We start from the raw sequence: 24090 nt of genomic DNA on the forward strand, positions 1-24090 counted from the left end.
ATGAACTTAGGGTTATTTAGACATCCGTGAAACCAAAGAATGCCATTGTGGACACAAGTGGCATTTACTTCAATGAAAATAAATTGTGAGAAAGAAAACCTATTTTGTTTTCTTTTTTTGTTGCTAAAGAGCTCTTTCCACTTCACGAGATGTTTTCCCTTTGTTCCACTTCAGGCGAAACGAGGTATATACATCTAGCTCTACATTTAGATGATAGTGCCGCGCGCGCAGCTGGCCAAGCAGGCCGCGCGCGCGTGGCCTAACGGTTATCGCGCTTGCTTCCCACGCTGAAAGCCAGGGTTCGATTCCTGGCCGCGGAGACGCATATTTGTTGACACTGTAATGTAAGGTTCTGGTGAATTCGAGAACCGTCCTGCTGATTCGAGGTTAGAATGTTCCACGCGCCGAACCTTCTACACCGAACGATCCAGAAACCCACGAGGGTACATAAGGGATTCCGCAAGGCGAGCGGAGTCAGTCTCGCCCCAGCACTCGATTCTGCTGACACGCCGACTTCGACGCCCGCGACGCTCTGCTTTCTTTTGTTTCCTTCTTTATTTTTTGGCACAAGTTCGCCACATAAACGTTTATTTATTTCTGTTTATTTCTTGTTTATTGGTCACGACTCACCACCCGTGACATTCTGGTGGAGGTGCGGGGTACCGCATGTCCGTGCAGCGCAGCCCTCCGAGTTCCCGCAGTACAAGTCCGAATCCAAGCTCCCGAGGACCCAACGAAGACCAGATCGAGACTCGATCAAGTCGCCGCACCCAAAGGCTAAACCCGGAATACAGACTTCTACCACCCAGGACCAGGCAGCCGACGATGGCCAACCAGTCGCAGATCCCCGCCGCTCCTGCCGTCGTCTACCTACCCGTCGCTCCTCGGACACCGGCTCCGTTCCACGGTGAACTCCACGAAGTCGTTGAAGATTGGATCGACCAATTCGAACGCGTCGCCCCCCACAATAGCTGGACCAACGAGCAACGGCTGAAAAACGTGTATTTCTCGCTCGAGGGGACTGCCAGAAGCTGGTACGAAAATTGCGAGTCTTCACTGACATCCTGGGACATTTTCAAGAGCCAGCTGAAGGCGACATTTGTCAACCAGCACCGCCGAGAGAGAGCCGAAGACTTACTGCGTACCAGGACTCAAGGCCCCAACGAGAGCATCACCGGCTTCGTGGAGGATGTTCTCCGCCTAAGCGCCCGCGCCGATCCTCAGGCTACCGAGGAGAAGAAGCTGCACCACCTGATGAGGGGTGCGAAAAGCGAGATTTTCGGCGGTCTCATTTGGAATCCCCCAACAACAGTCGACGGGTTCATCACGGAGGCGACAAATATGGAACGGGCCTTGCTAGCCCGCGCCAGACACTACCAACGACACCCTGGCGTAACTACTCTAGCGACATCTGGATCCGACCTGGGCACCACCCTCCCCGGCATCCGTGACCTTATCCGTGAAGCCGTCCAGGAGGAGTTGAAGAAGTTGCTACCTGGTGCCACAAGCCTGGCTACGCCCTCAGTCGCCGAGATTGTCCGGGAAGAACTTCAGCAGGCGCTGCAGCCAGAAGTTCTTGCCAGCGCCGCTCCTGAACCACCGAAGCTGAGCTACGCCGCAGCTACCCGACGACCACCGCCCCCTGCTCACCCGTATACGGCGCCACCTCGACGTGAACCTCTAGCGCCGCAGTATTCACGACGCCATGAAGATCGGGCGTACGTCCGCCCAGAACAAGCTGCTCCACGAAAGACCGACGTGTGGAGGACGGCCGATCGACGCCCGTTGTGCTACCACTGCGGGGAGGCCGACCATCACTACCGTCGTTGTCCCTACCGGCAAATGGGCCTGCCTGGGTTCCACCCGAACGACCCACGCCCGAGGTACGGCGAACGCCCTCACGACATCGAGGAGTACCTCCGACGTTCGCCATCCCCAGTGTCGTCTCTCCGCTGTAAAGCCCGCTCCCCATCGCCACGACGTTCAGCCTCCCCAGCGCCACAATCCGGCCGAGAAAGCCTGTCTCCCCTGCGTCGTCGGGAAAACTGAGTGCGGCAACGCCTGGAGGTGACGTTGCCGAAAATGACGGAAGCAAACAGCCTCCAAGAACGCCGGAGCGCTCCCACTCTCTCGACGCCCCGCATTGCACCGACGCGCCTGCAACGGTGTCCAACAACCTAAACGTTGTTATCGATGGCCAAAACCCATCGGCACTCGTTGACACCGGGGCAGACTACTCAGTATTGAGTGGGAGACTCTCTCGCCACCTTCGAAAAGTCACGACGCCGTGGGATGGACCGCAGATACGAACCTCCGGAGGACACCTCATCACGCCTGTCGGAAGGTGCACCGCTCGCGTCGAAATTCACGGCGAGACGTGTCCTGTGAAGTTCGTCATTCTACAAGACTGTTCCAGAGACGTCATTCTCGGCATGGACTTTTTGTGTGAATACGGCGCCGTCATCGACCTTGGAGAAAACAGATTGACGCTGCGGACACCTGTTCCGCCTTCAGAGAAACTCCAAACTGCGTCAGCCGCCGTCCGAGTCGCTGCCGACCACGTGAATCTGCCGCCGCGATCAAGTGTTGTCGTACCTGTCGTGACCGATGCAGCTACCCGTAGCGAAGTTCTTCTGGAAGGTAACCTCCAGTTGCTCCTGGGAAGAGGAATAGGCGTCGCACGAGGAGTAGCTGAACTTCAGGATGGCCGCACTATGGTCCTCGTGACGAACTTCCGGAATGAAACGCAACACCTCACAAAAGGTGCAGCCGTTGGCCGCGTCTAGGATCACCGAAACTCCGCCGAAATCGCCGCCATTACTGATGAATCCTCGCCACCTCAGCAAGACGGTACGTCGCCAGCGCAACTCGACATCGACCCTAAGCTTCCGCACCCGAAACGACGGCAGCTGATTAACCTCCTCGCCGAATACCGTGACTGCTTTGCGACGTCGTCGAAGGTGCGCCAAACAGCGGTTGCGAAGCACCGCATCATTACCGAGGACGACGCGCGCCCTGTGCATCGATCACCATACAGAGTCTCCGTTAAAGAAAGGGAGGTGATCCAGGAGCAAGTTCAAGAGATGCTGAACCTCGACATAATCCAGCCATCAAGCAGTCCGTGGGCCTCTCCAGTCGTACTGGTTAAGAAGAAGGACGGAACGCTTCGGTTCTGCGTGGACTACCGGCAGCTGAACGCGGTGACGAAGAAAGACGTCTGCCCACTCCCCCGAATCGACGACACGTTAGACCGGCTGCGCCACTCTCGATACTTCTCATCGATGGACCTGAAGAGCGGCTACTGGCAGATCGAATTCGACGAACGGGACCGAGAGAAGACAGCTTTCGTCACGCCGGATGGGCTGTACGAGTCCAAGGTAATGCCCTTCGGACTATGTACGGCGCCAGCAACTTTCCAGCGTGTTATGGACACCGTACTGGCAGGACTGAAGTGGCAGAGCTGTCTGGTCTACCTCGATGACGTCGTGGTGTTTTCCAGCGACTTCGACGAGCACTTGCGACGACTCCGAGCTGTTCTTCAAGCCATACGAACCGCTGGACTCACCCTCAAGCCGTCAAAGTGTCGGTTCGCCTATGACGAACTGAAGTTTCTAGGTCACGTGGTTAGCAACGAAGGCGTGCGCCCAGACCCTGAGAAGACTCGCGCCGTCGCGTCATTTCCAGTGCCGACAGACAAAAAGGCCGTGCGAAGATTCCTTGGACTTTGCGCCTACTATCGTCGCTTCGTTCGGGATTTCGCACGGATTTCCGCACCACTCACAAACCTCACGAAGGACGCCGAGAGGTTCGAATGGGCCGAGGAACAGAAGCAGGCATTCGACGAGCTGAAGCGACGATTCCAGACGCCTCCGGTTCTTGGACATTTCGATCAGGATTCGGACACCGAGATTCACACTGACGCAAGTAACGCAGGACTTGGCACGGTACTAGTTTAAGTACAAGAAGGGCCCGAACGAGTCATCGCCTACGCAAGTCGGACACTGTCCAAGGCAGAGAGAAATTACTCCACGACTGAGAAAGAATGCCTTGCGGTCGTCCGGGCAATCACGAAGTTTCGTCCGTACTTGTACGGAAGCCCGTTCCGCGTAGTCACGGACCACAACTCGCTCTGCTGGCTTGCGAACCTCAAGGACCCGTCAGGACGCCTCGCTCGATGGAGCCTCCGGCTACAAGAGTTCAACATGACTGTGGTTTACAACTCAGGACACAAGCACAGCGACGCTGACTGCCTGTCCAGAGCCCCTGTCCAAACACCTTCCGGCAGCAGCGACGACGATGATGACGAGTGCTTTCTAGGGGCAGTGAACACCGATGACATGGCACGACGTCAACGAGACGATCCGGAGCTGCGAGCCTTAATCGAGCACCTGGAAGGGCGCGGCGGTACCGTACCCCGTGTTTTCTCACGAGCCGTGCCGACCTTCAACATTCGACAAGGTGAACTCTACAAAGAGAACTTCGGGGACAACAACTCGCCATGGCTGCTGGTAATCCCGACCGACCTTCGAGCGGAGATCTTTCAAGCATGTCACGACGATCCGACGTCCGGACACCTTGGATACAGCCGGACACTGGCCCGTATTCGTGAAAAGTATTACTGGCCCAAGCTCCCCAAGACCGTCCACCTGTACACACGATCATGCCACGAGTGCCAGCGACGCAAGAAACCTCCGACGAGGCCGGCTGGACTCCTGCAGCCTATTTCTCCTCCAACTGCACCCTTCCAGCAGATCGGGATGGATCTACTTGGTCCTTTTCCGCCTTCGACGTCGGGGAACCGCTGGATCATCGTCGCCACAGATTATCTCACGCGGTACGCCGAAACGAAAGCTCTTCCTTCGGGGACTGCTGAGGAAGTTGCCAAGTTTTTCATTGAGTCCATCGTCCTCCGGCACGGCGCTCCAGAAGTTCTGATTACAGATCGCGGATCATCGTTCATGGCACAACTGACCCAAGAAATCTTCCGACTCAGTGACACCAGCCATCGTCGTACAACTGCGTACCACCCGCAGACCAACGGGCTGACAGAGCGACTCAACAAGACAATCGCCGATATGATCTCTATGTACGTCGACGTAGAGCACAAGACGTGGGACGAGGTGCTGCCCTACGTCACGTTCGCCTACAATACGGCGGTTCAAGAGACCACTGGATTCACCCCTTTCCAGCTGGTACATGGTCGGAAGGTAACGACCATGCTGGACGCCATGCTGCCCCATGAGCCATCTGACAACGAGAGCGACGACGCTCAGGCGGTTGCTCAACGCGCCGAAGGAGTTCGCCAGCTCGCCCGACTCCTGATTCAAGACCAGCAACGCGTCGACGCCGGCCGCTACAACCTTCATCGCAGGGACGTCCACTTCCAGCCCGGAGATAGGGTGTGGGTATGGACGCCCATCCGTCGCCGCGGCCTCAGTGAGAAATTGCTGAAACGATACTTTGGACCCTACAAAGTGCTTCGTCGACTCGGGGATCTGAACTACGAAGTGATGCCCGACGGAACGCGGACTTCGTCACGCCGCCCTCCACGTCCGGAAGTCGTCCACGTCGTGCGACTGAAGCCGTACTACGCTCTATAGGACTGTGGACCTAATGTGTTCCAAATGACTCTTTAGTTTTCCGTTATTTTTATTTGTTTTGTTTTCGGATTGCATCGGGACGATGCACTTTTTAAAGGGGGGAGTAATGCCGCGCGCGCAGCTGGCCAAGCAGGCCGCGCGCGCGTGGCCTAACGGTTATCGCGCTTGCTTCCCACGCTGAAAGCCAGGGTTCGATTCCTGGCCGCGGAGGCGCATTTTTGTTGACACTGTAATGTAAGGTTCTGCTGAATTTGAGAACCCTCCTGCTGATTCGAGGTTAGAATGTTCCACAAGCCGAACCTTCTACACCGAACGATCCAGAAACCCACGAGGGTACATAAGGGATTCCGCAAGGCGAGCGGAGTCAGTATCGCCCCAGCGCTCGATTCTGCTGACACGCCGACTTCGACGCCCGCGACGCTCTGCTTTCTTCTGTTTTCTTCCCTATTTTTTGGCACAAGTTCGCCACATTAAACGTTTATTTATTTCTGTTTATTTTTTGTTTATTGGTCACGACTCACCACCCGTGACATTAGTACATAGATTTTTTAATGTTCATTGTATTTTCCTAGAATCCTAGTTATTTTTATAACCAAGTTCGATAGCCGACTGAAATATTAAAGGTAAACTAAATCTGTTTTGTAATTGGCAAAAAACAATTAAATCATGTTCATGTGGTCTCCAGAACCAGAAATATACAAAATTGCATTTCAGATTGAAGCGCCAAGTAGTCGCAACAGTCCTTTCAAAATAACGCTCTCCCGAAAAGTTCGGAGGGAGGATGGAGTCGCGAATCAATACACAGAGATCTCAACACTTCTGCCCTTTCCGCGAACCTTGCCAAAGCAGTCAACAGAGCGCGACGTGTTCCTTTAGAAGGGGCAAGCGCGAGACAGTTGAAACCGCAGTGTGACGCCACACTCAGCGGATGGCATATCGCTTTTGCTATGGCCTATTCGTACCTAACGGGCAAATGCGCGTGATAATCAAATTTGCAGGAGAATAATATGCTATTTATTTTTTTGAACTATAACCTACAGTCTTCCTTGGCAAGCATTTGTTGTTAACACAAAGCGTGATTTCCTGCTTACTGAATGGAAAAGCAACGAATGTTCACAGCACGTTTAAAAGAACACTGACCACCCCTAAGAAGTATAAAAAAAATATACATGTAGATTTTCGGTCAGGCGAATATATGTGTTGGAGACTACCCAATCAATATTTTGCTGCACAGTCCCGTGTACTTTATTAAAGCAAAAGAACAAAAAACTTCCCTGCTTGGTGCGGAAACCCAGGGGAGGGGGGGGGGGACATCCCGACGTTTCCTACGCTCCCCACCCCCCCTTGCGGCGCTCCTCGGTGGCGGCCTTGATAGAGACGGACACCTATGTTGCTATACCTCTCCAAGTTTTAGGGTTGACGAGGAAGTCTAGCCCTATCTGCGTGTTCTTAATAGCTCCCGATGACTTCCGCTGCGGCGCCAATGTTTCCGTTAGTTTTTTTTTTTTGACAATAGCGAGTTTAAGAATAGGGAACCCGACAGCTTTGCGTGCCCCAAAGAGCTTGGGGCTTCCAACTGCACATACGCAGAACTTCTGCGCATGCCCAAGTTGTTTGGGGCGCCCAAAGCTGTGGGGCCCCCCATTCTAAAACTCGCTAATGAGAGCGTCGAATAACACTGGCCGCAAAGCATCTCAAATTTCCCGCAGGTGTTTTGGTTGCGATGGACCTGCGATGCTCCTCGCTGTCCTCGCTTTGCTTGCTTATGTGCCGGAAACATGGTAAAACTGTTTTTGTGATGTGACTAGCTGAAAAACGGGAGTATTTCTGAAACCATCGGGGAGAGCTCTAACGCCTACAAAAGCGAGTCGATCCATGCAAAAGCTGAATTTCAAGCATGGATTTGTTCTCGGTCGACAGCAGCGCGTAGGCCTTGTCAGTCCGCGTTGTGGTGTAGCGTTTCGCTCTGTTTGCTGCAGCATTGCGATGCATTCATACGACGAAGAGGTACGATCTGTGATGTTCACGGTCTGTGGTATGGTACTGGGTGACAAGAGCTCGTTGCCTCGGATGTTGAGGCTCAAACCGTTCGTACCAATCATTGTCAGCTCACGGCTCCTGCATTGCGCGATGACTGCTTCGAATGTAGATCCCTTTTTAATTTGGTTTTACAACATGGAAGGTTCCCGGCACCAATAATGTCAGCAGTAAGTCGACTCCTGATGCTACGGTATTTCGTTAAAGGGGCCGTGCAAACACTTGGGTGATATTCTGATTTGTGATGCGCTTAGAGTGGAAAATGCACACACTCGCATCCACTACAGATAAGCTACTCACCATCAATGTAATTTTCCTTTCCTTACTTAGAAACTTCCCAGTAAAAATATTCTTAACTATAATTAAATCATTCACAAATACTGCATGATTTTTATAATGTAATAAGATATGTTGCATTAACTTTGATATCTCCAAACTTTCCACTCCTTATCTCCCACCGGCACAGCCACTGCATCCAAGTTCCATTTCTTGCGCAACATGCAAATGATCTTAAGTGTGGACACATTATTGTGACATCAATCAAATTAGGTCCCTTTATTTTATTCAGTGAGCTGAGCCGAGCTGAAGGAAAGCTGAACGCTTTCACAGAAGCCTGACGGTTGCTTCCAGTCACTTCAGACCTCTAAATTACCAGTCCTCCTTTATGCTTCTTTCTCATCGCCGATTTTCATTGTAGACCTAAAGCGTCACCTTTAAAAAAAAAGTGAATTTGACAATCAGGTAAAGATGCATTTTGATTCAAGCACTGCAGATACATAGTCAAAGCAAGCAAGCTGGTTGAAAACAAGCATTGTAACCCTGCGAAGAAACAAGAGGTATTTCCATGCACTTATGCTTCATAAGAGAGCCCGCGCGTGAATGGCAGCGGTCGCCGTAAAGCCACGTTCGTAACCAGCGTAGCCGGCGCAATCGCCCCCGACCCCGAAACTATTTGTAGAGAAGCCGCCAGAGTATGGTTATCGCATGATGAGTGACTCAACGTGGAATGCGTCGTGGCTCGAATCCTGCGGAGCGTGCTGCTGCGTAAAGCACACACTACGTAAGTGTGAACGCAAATACGTGAGCGTCATATGTTTTGTTATACAGGGTCCGGCCCTGTTTTTAGGCCCCATGAAAAAACTTCGCGAACGAGAAAGTGAAACTACTCGTGAATGCAGCGCTAGTGCTGCTAATAAAATGCGAAAGTTTGAGATCATGAAGTCCCCTTATTGAGAAATAGAACAGCAAAAAAATTGTGTCAGTCCACGGCCATTTAGGTATCTGTCAAACCAAGGAATGCCATCGTGGACGCCCGTGGCATTCATTTCGCTGAAAACGAATTGTCAGCAGAAAAACCTATTGAGTTTTTTTTTTGCTAATGAGTTTCTTTTAGTTTACGAGTCATTTGGATACACCTCTGTCTTACTTTAGGCTAAACATGATATAACAAAGTATAAACATGTAGGTTTACATTTAGTAGGTAATGCAAAGTTTATTTAGTGTTCATTGTATTTTACTAGAAACCGAGCGCTTCTTATCATCAAGTTCGATTGCCGACGTTCAGATCAAAGGTGAACTAAATCGATTTTGTAATTGTCAAAAAACCACTAGGTCATGTTCATTTGGTCTCCAGAATCAGTAATATCAAAATTATATTTCAGATTGAAGCGCCAAGTAGCCACAAGAGCATTTTCAAAATAACACTTTCCCGATGACTTCGGAGGGAGGACGGAGTCGTGACTTGTTACACCGAGATCTCAACATTTCCACGCCTTCCGCAAACCTTGCCGGAGCAGTCATAATATCTGCACGCGTTCAGTTCCCAAGGGGCAAGCGCGAGGTAGTTGATAGCTCTCGGTGAGACGTAAAAACTCACCGGATTGCATTTCAGTTTTGTTCAATTGATACCTAAGGGTCAAATGGTTCTGATATTCAAATTTGCAGGACATTAATACGCTAGAATTTCCTTCTAACACGTTTTCTTTCAAAAACCCTTTCTGCTTCTCTTTAACTGCGACCTATGGTCTTCCTTGGCATGCATTTGTGTTAACAGGCAGAGTGATGTTCTGCTTACCGAAAGGAAAAGAAACGAAGGCACACAGTTAAAGGAACGTCGACACCCCCCCCCCCCCCCCCCCCCCCCCCCCCCGAAAAAAAAAATTGGGCCAGGCGAATTTATCTGTCTGGAGAATACCCAATCATTATTTTGCTGCAAACTGAGATACATTTTAATGGAGCAAAAAATAATTGAAAAAAAATCTCACCCAAATGAAGCCGACACTTAGGTTGGGGATTGGTCTTCCAGAGAAAGGGGGGGGGGGGAGCTCAGCGGGCGACACGTTCAGCTTCCCTATGCGTTCCTCTCCTCCTTTGCGACACTCCGTGGTGGAGGTCTTGATAACGACGGAAAGCAATGCTGCGCTATGTCTCCAAGTTAGAGGCGGCGGGGAAGTCTACCCAAATCTGCGTCTTTTTAATGTCGCCTGCTGACTTGTGCTACGCTGCCAGTGTTTTATTTGTTGTTTTTGGTTTGTTCTGATTATGAGAGCGACAAACAACACTGGACATGGAGCATATTCAAACTCCCGCCGGTGTGTTGGTTGCGCAAGACGTGCGATGCCCCTTGCGGTCTTCGTTTTGAGAGCTCATGTGTCAAAAACGTGCTAAAACGTTTCCTGTGTTGTGACTGAAAAACAGAAGAGTATTTCTGATAAACATCGGAAATACTTGGCGAGAAGTGCGAGTGAATCAACTGAAAAGATAATTACAAGCTCGGATTTATATTCGGTCTACAGCGGCGAGTAGGCTACGCCGATCCGTGTTATGGTGTAGCGTTTCACTCTGTTTGCTGCAGCAGTACGATGCAATCGTACGAAGGAGGGATAGAATGTGCACGATCTGTGGTGTGGTAGTGGGTGACAGAAACGTGTCCCCTCGGATGTCGAAGTTCAAACTGTTCCTACCAATTATCGTCAGCTGACAGCTCCTTTACTGCGCGATGACTTCTTCGAAAGTAGGTCCTTTTTGTTTTGTTTCACAACGCGGAAGATTCAGGCACCAATAATGTAAGCAGTAAGTCGACTCCTGCTGCTACGGTGTTTTGTTAATGGGACCGTGAAAACATTTCAGTGATTTTCTCGCTTATGTGGCGCTTATACTGTCCCGTCGGAAATGCAAACAACGCTTCCACTACTGATAAGGCAATAACCTTCAAGGTAAGTTTTCTTTTTTACCATGAGAGTTGCCGGGAATAAGATTCTAAACGATCATTAAGCAAGTTTAGAAGTACTCCAAGTTGAATCATGATGTCCATAGGTATGCTCCATTTATTTTGATATCTCCATACTTTGCATTCACGGTCTCTCACCGGCACTGGCAGTGGATCCAAGTTCCACCTTTAGCGCAACATGCAAATATTCTTACGTGTGGACAAATTATTGTGTCATCAATCAAATCAGATCCCCATATTTCATTCAACGAGCTCAGGTGGACTGAAATAAAGATGGACGCCTTCAAAGAAGCCTGATGGCTCCTTGCTGAGATTTGAGACCTCTTAGTGCCTCCTGTTTGCTATTCTCTCATCGTCGGTCTTCATTGTAGGCCTAAAGTGTCGCCTTAGGGAGAAAGTGAGTTTGACATTCAGGGAAAGTACGCATTTTGATTCAAGAACTGCAGATACACAGTCAAAGCAAGTATGCAAACAAGCTCGTCGAGAACGGGCCTTTTAACACTGTCCTGGAGGAAAATGAGGGACAGCACAAATGGAACTCAGAACAAAGCTTTGAAGCTTTGCCTTTACCATGTGCTTCCCCATGCTCGAGTGTTACAAGGGCACTCATAGTTAATGCATGGAATGAGTAATATTAGGATATCATGTTACTTTTTCTACTGGCTAAGCATCATATGTTATTCTGCCAACCCCTTTGATTATCAATTACCGAGAAGACATTTTCGATGGGAGGCCCAGGAATTAGTAATAGATGACAAGACTTCTATTTAACATTTCCAATATTATTAAAGGACAACCATAAATCAATTTAAATGTTTTGACAGTCATTAATAGTTACACGTTTGAAACTCATCAGGATAATTCATCAGGTGATAAAATCAAATTTGCAGGAGGGTTACAGTACTATACACAAAGCGAATTCTCAAAATAAAACATCCTACATAGGCTATCAGCTAGCCGTGCGTGAACTAATAAGCGACTTCAACTGATTGCGCGCACTAAATCATCAAAGTGCGGTTCACGCATCATAGTAACAGAAAACTAGCCCATCATCTGAGGCTGCTATGCACTACGAACACTGAGCTAGGCTCTTCAATATACTTAAAGCACTGAACATATCCTTGGCATATTCCAACACTGCTTTTATCAATGGGCTTTTAGGTGAATAGGACCAACATCTTGTGCCCACTGACATCTTTGAAGCACAAATCCTAGTATTCAAACACTGGCTGTGCCTGATTTGGCGGAAACCTAAAAATATAAATAACATTCCCACGTGATAATATCTAATGGATTGAGGCATTGTGGGCCTTCTCTCGCAGTCTATGCTCACGAGATGTGCGCTTGTGCCTTGGAATTGCTTTGAATGAAAGCAATTCTAAAATGCTTTTAACCAAAGAAAATATAAAAAAAAAACTATTTCTTCTTTTTTTTTGACAAACATTGACTACATCACTCCTCTCTTTATCCCGAGTGGTGTTATGACTTTTCTGTAACGTAAAACACCCAAAGTGTAAGCCATCCTTACCTTTTTAAACGGCTCTGGATTCACAGATACGCATCGCGAAACTTGAACAAGGTGATACATGTTAGTTCAGCAACCTCAGGAATCAGAGAGCATTACAGAAGGGGTGGCCACAAAGATTCACAGCATTATAAAAAATACAGGGTAAAAATAACATATTGTTAGAAATCAATCAGTTTGGCGTGATAGAAGCAAACTTGTTGCAATAAATCAATGGATTGAATGTCTACTAGTACTGCTGGAGGGTGGTTCCACTCGGATAAATATTCTTTCCAGAAACGAATCAATGGAAGCTGCTACGGTTCACATAGGTGTATGCCCATAGAAAGATGGTGATGTACTCGTGCCTAGATATAAGGCAGGTTAACGAAAACTTCGTTATTGAGTAAATCGTTAACATTACAACTCTGATGAAAAGGCTTTAGCGATATGCTTCACGAGTAATCCCTTATAACCTCGATTTTACATAACTATTGAAAAGGCTGTTCTTCATATATTTCACCGCAGATGCGCAACGAGGCCAGTGTAGTTCCAGTTTTAAATTTCGATTTTAACTCGGATTTATGTTTATATTCATCAAATGAAGCGCAGTTTATCCTCTATTCAGCCTCAAATTGTCGGGATAAAACGAGAAGATAGATGTTCCGAAGCTGTCTAGCTACGATCGTTTTTTTATTTTCCAATTTTTAACTGTTAATGCAAACATCGACTGGATTTGGGCTATTATTTGCGAATTTCATTTCATTTCATTTATTGTTCTCTCAGGGCCCGAAGGCATTACAGAGAGGAGTGGGTTTTTTTAAACGGAAACATATGAGTATAACGATACATAAGGCAAGACATAAAACAAAAGTTATTGAACATCAAAAAACTTAGTAATGGCAATTTTAAAATCAGTAGCATCAGTTATCGAGACTATGGGTGCAGGAAGTCGATTCCAATCTATTGAGGTCTGAGGGAGAAAGGAGGCATTGAAATATGAGGTGTTACACTGGGGGACGCCCACTTTTAGATGGTGATTAGTTCGTAGCGAAATGTAAGATGGTTCTAAGAATAATGTTTGACGAAGTGTTGGATTAGAGTGAAAAATCTTCTGAAAAAGACAAAGCCGGGATATTTTCCTGCGAAGAGAGGAAGAAGAATGGAGGAAGATCAAAAACAAATCGGTGCCACCTGGCGCTGGTGAGTAATAAACATCGGAATTATTAAACGTATTATGTTTAATTTTGTTTTGAGGGAACGTTGGTAATCGGATTTAGATTTAAAATAAAACATGTCAGCTGACGTCTTCCGAAACACAGGGCGTGAATTATCATTTTTACGGTTATCCATTCGGGAATAGTTGTTCTTTCGCGCATTTAAATGTCTACTGCCATAGTCTGTTAGGCTTCGGAGAGTTAATAGGACACCCGAGAATAGCCACTCCTTGTGTTTCTTAAAATATCACTGCTTCCGCTGCCTAGCTTTTTATATATTTTTTTATTGCGTTTAAATGTCGGATACATCGCCCAAGAGCCAAACTTCGTCGAATTTTGCCAAACTATTGAAGGTTGGGAACTACCATAAGAAGTCCGACTTTGGACAATAAGTTCGCCAGATGTTTACTCGCAATATCACCAACTGAAACGCAAGTTCTCGCGTGCTACCAAACCGCAGTACAATAACACACAGGGTTACTGATGCTTCGTAACGCGTGCGTGGAAAAGTACCAGAAACTGGTGCGAAGAAACAAGAGGTATTTTGATGCTCTTATGCTGCATAAGGGGGCCGCACGTGGCTGGCGGCAGTCGCCGTAAAGCCACGTTCGTAACCCGCATGGCCGGCACAATCGACCATGACCCAGAAAGTATTTTTAGAGAAGCTACCAGAGTTCCGTTATCGCATGAAGAGTGACACAACGTGGAAATCGTTGTGGCTCGGGTCTTGCAGAGAATGTTGCTGCGTAAACCGCTCAATGTAAGAGTGAACGTTATATGTTTTGGATTCTGTTTTTTTTTTATGGGCCCCATGAATAAACTACGCGTACCGGAAAGTTGAAACTACTAGTGGATGCAACGTTAGTGGTGGTAATAAAATGCGAACGTTTGTGATTGCGAAGCTTCCAAATCGGAAAATACAACAGCAAAACAAAAAGAAATTGTGTGATCCCACGGTAATTTAGGCCTTCGTCAAACCAAGGAATGACATTGTAGACGCCCGTGGAATTTATTTTACTAAAATCAAACTGTCATCAAAAACAAAATTGTTGACGAGTTTTTTTGTTGTTTACGAGTTGCTTTGTTGCCCCTTTGTTTTACTCCAGGCGAAACGAAATATAAATATGTAGCTTTACATTTAAAAGATGGTACATAGATTATTTAGAGTTTATAGCACACTCCTAGAATCCGAGCTATTTTCATAACCACGTTCGCAGACCGACTGCCAGCTTAAAGGTAAACTGAAGCGGTTCTCTATTGAAAAAAACACAATTAAATGTTGTTCATTTGGTCTCCAGAATCAGTAAAATCAAAATTAAATTTCAGATTGAAGTGCCAAGTAGCCTCAACAGCACTTTCAAAATAGCACTCAACCGGCACCTTTGGAGGGGAGGATGGAGTCGTGAAGTTTTACGGAGAGATCTGAGCGTTTTCGCGCCTTCCGCAATCCTTGCAGGAGCAGTCAAAATATCTGCACGCGTTCAATTCACAAAGGGCCGCCGCGAGGTAGTTGATACCTCTGGGTATGACGTCACAAGCAGCGGACTGCATTTCTGTGTTGTTTGGAGCAGTCGAATACATTGTCTGGAGACTGACAAATCATTATTTTGCTGCTGAATGAAATGCAATTTATTAAAAAAAATCACTTCTTTGAAGCCGAAATTTAGGGTGGGGTTTCGGCTTTCGGGGGGGGGGAGGGGGGGGGGGGGCGACAAGTTCAGCCTGTTTTATGCGATCCCCTCCCTCTTTGCGACGCACCGTGGTGGCGGGAGGGAGGGGGGAGGGGGGGGGGGGGGGCTTGTTCCAGACCCGAATGGTCCCACGCTTCGATCCTTGTATGCCGATTATTACAGAAGCCCACGCGTGTACATCAGGGGCTTCACGTGGCGAGCCAGAGTCAGTCTCGCCCCCGCGCTCGATCCTGCGGTTTCGGTGACATCGACGCCCGCGACGCTCTACTGTTTTCTTATATTCCCTTTTTATTTCTGGACACAAGTTCGCCCCATTAAACGTTTAGTTTCTTCAGTTATTATCGCCTCATCACTTGTCATTCGTGACACTTTAGTGGAGGTGCGGCGTACCGCATGCCCGTGCAGCGTTCCCCTCCAAGGGCCCGCAGTGCAAGTCCGATTCCGGGCTCGGTGAGAAGACCACTCAACGCGGAGCGTGAAACTCGGACCAGCCGCCGCACCAAGGGAGAGGATCCTGAGTACGGTTTGCTGCGGGACAGGCCCAAGCCGAAGCAGACGACGATGGCCAACCAGTCACAAGCCCCCGCCGCTTCTCCCGTCACCATTATGGCCGTCGCACCGCGGACGGCTGCCCCTTTCCATGGTGAACTCTATCAAGACGTCGAGGATTGGATTGACCAGTACGAACGTGTTGCCCGCCACAATGGCTGGACCGACGAGCAGCGTCTGCAAAACGCGTATTTTTCGCTCCAAGGGGCTGCCAGGTACTGGTACGAAAATCACGAGCCTTCTTTGACATCGTGGGATGTTTTCAAGAGCCAGTTGAAGACAAGATTTCTCAACCACCACCACCGAGAGAGAGCCGAAGACCAACTTCAAACCCGAACCTAGGGCCCAAACGAGAGCTTCACCGGCTTCGTGGAGGACGTTCTGGGCCTGAGCACCCGCGCCGACCCTCAGGCTACAGAAGGAAAGAAGGTTGGAATCCTCATGCGGGGCGTGAGAGACAACATCTTCGGCGGCCTTGTTCGTAGCCCTTCGACAACAGTCGAAGATTTTGTCACTGAGGCGACGAACATCGAGCTTGCGCTGCAAGCCCGAGCCAGCCACTACCATCGATCCTCGCTGCCCTTGTGCTGTCTAGCTGCGATCTTGCCTCAAGTATCCCGGGAATCCGCGAGGTCGTCCGAGACGTTGTCCGCGAGGAGCTCCGGAAGCTGCTGCCTTCTTGGCCAGTTGCGCGCGCGGCAATATATTTCACCGCAGATGCGCAACGAGGCCAGTGCAGTACCAGTTTTAAGTTTCGATTGTAACTCGCATTTATGTTTATATTAAACAAATGAAACGCAGTACATCCTCTATTCAGCCTCAAATTGTTGGGATTACACGAGAAGATAGATGTTCCGAAGCTGCCCAGGTCCGATTTGTTTTTCCAATTGTGAACTGTTAATGCGAGCATCGACTGGATTTGTGCTATTATTTGCGAAGGGAGGAAAATCAAAAACAACTCGGTGCCATCTGGTGCTGATGGGTAATAAACAGCGCAATTATTAAACGTATTATGTTTAATTTTGTTTCGAGGGAACGTTGGTAATCGGATTTAGATTTAAAATAAAACATGGCACCTGGCGTCTTGCGATATACAGGGCGCGAATTATCATTTTACGGTTCTCAATTCGGGTATCGTTTTGCTTTTGCGGGTTTAAACGTGTATTGGCCTAATCGGTTAGTCTTCGGAGAGTTAATAGGACGCCGGGGAACAGCCACGCCCTGTGCTTCTTAAAATATCACTGCTTCTGCTGCCTAGTCTTTTTTTTATTGTGTTCAAATGTTGGATACATTGTTCAAGAGCCGAACTTAGTCAAATTTAGCCGAACTATTTAAGGTTGGGAAGTACCATACGAAGTCCGACTTTGGACAAAAAGTTCGCCACATTTCTACTCGTAATATCAGGAACTGAAACGCAAGTTCTCGCGGGCTACCAAACTGCATTACTATAATAAACAGGGGTACCGAAGCTTCGTAACGCGTGGAAAAGTACCAGACACTGCTTGCGAAGAAACAAGAGGTATTGTGATGCGATCATTGTGCATAAGGGGCCTCACGTCTTTGGTGGCAGTCGCCGTAAAGCCACGTTCGTAACCCGCTATGCCGGCGCAATCGACCATGACCCAGAAAGTATTTTTAGAGAAGCTACCAGAGTTCCGTTATCGCATGAAGAGTGACTCAACGTGGAAATAGTTGCGGCTCACGTCTTACAGAGCGTGTTGCGGCGTAAACCGCACTATGTGAGAGTGAACGTTATATATTTTCCGCCCTGTTTTTTGGGCCCCACAAAGGAACTACGCGTACCGGAAAGTTGAAACTGCAAGTGAATGTAAAGTTAGTGGTGGTAATAAAATGCGAACGTTTGAGATAGTGAAGCTTTCTAATCAAGAAATGCAACAGCAAAAAAAAGAAAAATTGTATGAGCCCACGGTCATTTGGCCTTCGTCAAACCAAGGAATGCCATTGCGGACGCCCGTGGCATTTATTTCACTAAAAACAAGCTCTGACAAAAAAAAAAAAGCAACCTTTTTTTTTGCTGACAAGTTTTTTCTTAGTTTTCGAGTTGTTTTTGTGTCCCTTTGTTTCACTTTAGGGGGAACAAAGTATCAGGAAGTACAAGCACGTAGCTTTACTTTCAAAATATGGTACATCATTTATTTGGAGTTTATAGCATTTTCCTAAAATCTGAGCAATTTTTATAACCACGTTCCCAGACCGACTGTCGGCCTAAAGGTAAACTGAAGCGGTTCTCTACTGGAAAACACAATTAAATAGCGTTGATTTGGTCTCCGGAATCAGTAATATAAAATTTAAATTTCTAATCGAAGAGCCAAGTAGCCACGACTGCACTTTCAAAATAGCACTCTTCCGGCACCTTCGGAGGGAGGATGGAGTCATGAACTGTTACAGAGAGATCTCAACATTTCCGCGCCTTCCGGAAACCTTACCGGAGCAGCCAAAATATCTGCTCGCGTTCAATTCACAAAGGCCCACCGCGAGGTAGTTGATACCTATGGATATGACGTCGCACTCAGCGGACTGCATTTCGGTTTTGTTTGGAGCAGTCGAATATATTCTCTGGAGACTAACAAATCATTATCTTGCTGCTGAATAAAATACATTTTGATAAAAAAAAAAAAACCTCACTTCTTTGAAGCCGAAATTTTGGGTGGGGTTTCGGCTTCCGGAGTAGTGGGGGAGGGGGGGGGGGCGACAAGTTCAGCCTGCTTTGCGACGTTTGCGACGCTCCGTGGTGGCGGCCATGATGAAGACGGACAGCAATGCTGCTATACGTCTTCAAGTTACAGTTAGCGGGGAAGTGTAACCACATCTGTCTTTTAACGGAAACTGCTGACTTACGCTACGCTGCCATTGTTTGCTTTTGTTGTTTGTTTTGTTTTGACGAGGAGAGCGCCGAAACACTCGCAAATAGAGCATATTCATTTTCCCGCCGGTGTTTTGATTGCGCAGGACGAGCGATGCCCTGCGCAGTTCTCGTTTTGAGTTGTGACGTGTCGAAAACGTGCTAAAACTATTCCTGTGATGTGACTGAAAAACGGAAGTGTATTTCTGATACCATCGCAAATCTTCTAACGGCGACAAGAGCAAGTGGATCCACTCAAATGCTGAATTACAAGCTCGGATTTATGCTCGGTCTACAGCGGCAAGTAGGCCATGTCAATCTGCGTTGTAGTGTAGCGTTTCGCTGTTTGCTGCAGCATTACAATGCAATCATACGAAGAAGAGATAGAATGTTCATGATATGTGATGTGGTATAGTGGGTGACAGAAACTTGTCGCATCGGATGTTGAGGGTTAAACTGCTCCTACCAATAACCATCTGCTGACAGCTCGTTTACTGCGCGACGACTTCTTCGAAATTAGACCCTTTTTAATTTTGCTTTACAACATGGAAGCCTCCAGGCGCCAATATTATGAGCAGTAAGTCGACTGCTGATGCTACGGTGTTTCGTTATTGTGGCCGTGCAAACACTTCGAAGATTTTCTGGTTTGTGTTGCGCTTACTGTCCCGTTGTAAATGCACACACACGCTTCCACTACAGATAATCTCATAACCTTCAATGAAAGTTTTCTTTCTTACCACGAAACTCGCCACTAATACGATTCTAAACAATCATTAAGCAATTTTAGAAGTACTGCACGTTCGATCATTATTTTATCAAGGTATGCTGCATTCATTTTGATATCTCCATACTTTGCATTCCCAGTCTTTCACCGGCAATGGCAGTGGGTCCAAGTTCCACCTCTTGCGCAGCATGCAACTAACCTTTTGTGTGGTAAAATTATTGTGTCATCAATCAAATCAGATCCCCGTATTTTATTCAATGAGCTCAGGTGAACTGAAATAAAGATGGACGCCTTCAAAGAAGCCTGATGGCTCCTTGCTGAGATTCGAGACCTCTGAGTGCCTCCTGTTTGCCTTTCTCTCATCGTCGGTCTTCATTGTAGGCCTAAAGTGTCGCCTTAGGAAGAAAGTGAGTTTGACATTCAGGTAAAGTACGCATTTTGATTCAAGAACTGCAGATACACAGTCAAAGCAAGTATGCAAAGAAGCTGGTAGAGAACGGGCCTTTTAACACTGTCCTGGAGGAAAATGAGGGAGAGCACAAATGGAACTCAGAACAAAGCTTTGAAGCTTTGCCTTTACCATGTGCTTCCCCATGCTCGAGTGTTACAATGGCACTCATAGTCAATGCATGGAATGAGTAATATTAGGATATCATGTTACTTTTTCTACTGGCTAAGCATCATATGTTATTCTGCCAACCCCTTTGATTATCAATTACCGAGAAGACATTTTCGATGGGAGGCCCAGGAATTAGGAATAGATGACAAGACCTCTATTTAACATTTCCAATATTATTAAAGCACAACCATAAATCAATTAAAATGTTTTGACAGTCATTAATAGTTACACGTTTGAAACTCATCAGGATAATTCATCAGGTGATAAAATCAAATTTGCAGGAGGGTTACAGTACTATACACAAAGCGAATTCTCAAAATAAAACATCCTACATAGGCTATCAGCTAGCCGTGCGTCAACTAATAAGCGACTTCCACTCATCGCGCACACTAAATCCTCAAAGTGCGGTTCACGCATCATAGTAACAGAAAACTAGCCCGTCATCTGAGGCTGCTATGCACTACGAACACTGAGCTGGGCTCTTCAATATACTTTGAGCACTGAACATATGTATGGCATATTCCGACACTCTTTTTGATAACGAGGTTTTATATGAATAGGACAAACATCTTCATCTTCCGCCGACTGACTTCTTTGAAGCACAAATCCTAGTATTCAAACACTGGTTGGGCCTGATTTGTCGGAGAACTAGAATTGTAAATAACATTCTGATGTGATAAAATATGATTGATTGGGGTATTGTGGGCCTTCTCTCTCACTCCATGCTCACGAAAGGCGCGCCTGTGCCTATGAATTGCTTTGGATCAAAGTTAATCTAAAATGCTTTTATCCAAAGAAAAAAAAACGCTATTTTGTAGTGTTTGTGCGAGTGGACGAACAGGATTGACGAGAGCAGCTCGGTGAGTGGCGAGGTAGAATGACTTTATTTCATGACGGAGCGAGCAAGAAGAAGGGCGCGGCCGGCAGGCGTGCGTAACTTATAGCATGTTATCAGAGAGGGGAAGGGTAGGCAGAGGAGGAGCAATCAGAAGGAAAAGGGGGCGCGTCATACGTGCTGAAACGCGCGTAATACAACATAACACTCCTCGGGCCTAAATAAGTTTGTTCTACACGTAACAATAGGCTGGGGCGCGTAGCGGTCCGGTGGTCTCCGTTGGCGAGAAGGGTATCGCCGCTCCTCTTGCTGAGCTGGTTCCGCTGGTGGTGGTCGAGCAGGAGCTACTTCTTGTGGTGCTGGAGTCTGGCCGGCCTCTGGTACCTCGGATTCCCTGAAAAGTCCCAGTGGCGTGGACATGTCCTCTTCCGGTGGCACCCGAACAATCTGGTCCTTGTGTCGCACCCACTGAAACACACCTCGCGGCGTGGTTACACACAACTTGTAGGATACCGGCCCGGTTTGAGCTCAAATCGTGGCTCTAAACCACCTGTCACCACGTCGAAAATTTCGGACCCGCACACTGTCGCCTACCGAGAACCGTTTACCGAGCCGACCATTTGAACGCCGTTTTAGCGTCTGGGTAAAATGCCTTGCAGAAACAGTTTCCCTGGTTGAAGGCTTGACAACATCTAGCCGTGTGCGGAGATGCCTGCCAAGCAATAGGACGGCTGGCGCTTCCCCGGTTGTAGTGTGCGGAGTGTTCCTCTAAGCCAAAAGAAAGTCCGCCAGTGCCTCGTTCACTGGGAGGGCTGGATCCTTGCGCAGTGCGACCTTCGAAGACTGAACAAAACGTTCCGCTTGGCCATTACTACTTGGATGGTACGGTGCTGTGCGAATATGACGTGTACCGATCCTGCGCATGTAGCTTGCAAATTCAGCAGACGTGAATTGTGGTCCATTATCTGACACGAGCGTTTCTGGGAACCTAAAACAACAAAATAGTTTGGGCAAAGAGTTTATGGTTCGTTCGGTAGTTGTCTGCTTCATTGTGAAGACTTCCGGACATTTCGAATGAGCATCCACAACAACAAACAGCATGACACCTCCATACGGTCCCGCAGATTCCATGTGGACTCGTTCCCAGGGACGAGTGGGCCACGCCCACGGGTGTAGCGGAGCAGGGCAAGGCAAATTACGCTGCAGCTGGCAAGGCTGGCATGCGCCTACCTGTCGCTCGATGTCCTGATCAATGGTCGGCCACCACACGTAGCTTCGTGCCAGCTCCTTTGTCCTGACAACTCCTGAGTGTCCTTGGTGCAACTCCTCGAGCATGAAGGACTGGAAACGTCGCGGAATGACGATACGGGTACCAAGCATTAGGCACCCTTGCTGCAATGAGAACTCTCAGCGCCTGTAGAAAAAAGGCTTTAGATCGTCACTCGGCGCACGATTCGGCCAACCGTTCGCCACGTACTGCACTATCTGCTTCGACACCGGGTCCCTGTTTGTCTCGCGAGCCACGTCACGGTGGTTAACCGGTAGCGTGCTGAAGCGTAGTAAGAAGAAACATTCTTCTGACGGCTCTTCGCTATCGCCGTTTTGACCTTGAAGAGGCAGGCGTGATAAGCAATCTGAATCGGCGTTTTCCTTTGATGACTTGTACTTTAGCGTAAACGTGTACGCGGAAAGGAGAACTGCCCAGCGCTGTAGTCTGGCTGCTGCTAGGGTAGGGATGCGGGTCTTCGGTCCCAGGATAGTCTGCAAGGGCTTATGGTCCGTTACAAGAACCAAACTGCGCCCATAGAGGTAGTAATGAAATCGTTTTACACCGAATACTAGTGCTAACGCTTCCTTTTCTTTTTGGCTGTAGCCTTCTTCCGCTTTAGTCAAAGTCCGTGACGCGTAAGCAATCGGACGACACTGCCCATCTGGAGCAACGTGAGACAGGACCGCGCCGACGCCGTACGCTGAGGCGTCGCCGGACAGCTGCAACGGTGCTCCAGGATCGTAACGAGTCAGCACCGGTGGAGAGGACAGCCGCCTCTTCACTTCCTGGAACGCAAATTCACATTTGTCGCTCCACGACCAGCGCACGTCGGCGCGCAAAAGTCGGTTGAGAGGTGCAACCACGCTGGCAAGGTTAGGAATAAATTTTCCGTAGTAATTCACTAGTCCCAGCAACGACTTTAACTGGTGCGTGTCAGCTGGCCTCGGCGCTTTCATGATAGCTCCGACCTTATCAGTGGCTGGCTGAACGCCGCCTCGGCTTACGATATGTCCCAAGTACTGCAGCTTATCCTTGAAAAATTCACACTTCGACAGTTTTACTTTGACGCCTTTCTCAGATAAGCGTTGCAACACAGCCTCCAAATTACGGAGGTGTTCTTCGTCAGTTTTTCCTGTTACTATAATGTCATCGATGTAACAAGTGACTCCTTCGAGACCCTTCAAGATATGGTCCATTATTCGCTGGAATATCGCCGGTGCGGACGCGATGCCAAACGGAAGGCGATTTACGACGTAGAGTCCTTTCTGAGTGTTCAAAGTTAGGTAACTCTTAGATGACTCATCCATTTCTACCTGCTGGAATGCTCGGTTGAGGTCTAGCTTCGAGAACTTGTTTCTTCCGGCCAGGACAGCAAATAATTCTTCGAATTTAGGAAGCGGATAGCTCTCGGAGTCTAGGATAGGGTTTAGCGTGACTTTATAGTCGCCGCAAAGTCTAATAGAACAATCACGTTTGATCACTGGCACTACAGGCGTCGCGAACTGACTGCTGGCAACGGGAGCGATTGTGCCTAACGTTTCAAGCTTATTAAGTTCGTCTTCTACGGCTGCACGTAATGCAAACGGTACCGTTCTAGCCTTCAAAAATCTGGGTTTTTGATCGTTCTTGAAATAAAGACGGGCTTTCTCACCATTGATTTTGCCGAGCTCGTCGCTGAAAATATGCTTGAATCTTTGCAGAAGCCACTCAAGTTCAGCTGGAGGCTTGTTCAAAGTTGGCGAAGCGCGCGTGACTGCGTTGACGTCTCGAATGCGGTTCCAGTCAAGCTGGGCGTGTTGAAGCCACTCTCGTCCCAAAAGCGGTTGTCCGGTCTGCGGTACAACATAGAGTGGCAAGAGTTTTTTTTCCGTGCCGCTGCTTTCGACGTTGACATGTAGCACGCCGCTGGGCTTCATTACTTGTCCCGTGTACGTGCGCAGCCGAAGAGGTGT

General features: G+C 48.2%; 1 pseudogene; it reads right to left on the reverse strand.

Annotated features, from left to right (window-relative positions):
* Window positions 1–21039: 21039 nt before the first annotated feature.
* On the reverse strand, window positions 21040–21849 carry LOC121047286 (annotated as a pseudogene).
* Between the last annotated feature and the right edge of the window lie 2241 nt (window positions 21850–24090).

Source organism: Ixodes scapularis, unplaced genomic scaffold (assembly GCF_016920785.2).
Source record: "Ixodes scapularis isolate PalLabHiFi unplaced genomic scaffold, ASM1692078v2 PGA_scaffold6__148_contigs__length_123643588, whole genome shotgun sequence".
Classification (NCBI taxonomy): Eukaryota; Metazoa; Arthropoda; class Arachnida; order Ixodida; family Ixodidae; genus Ixodes; species Ixodes scapularis.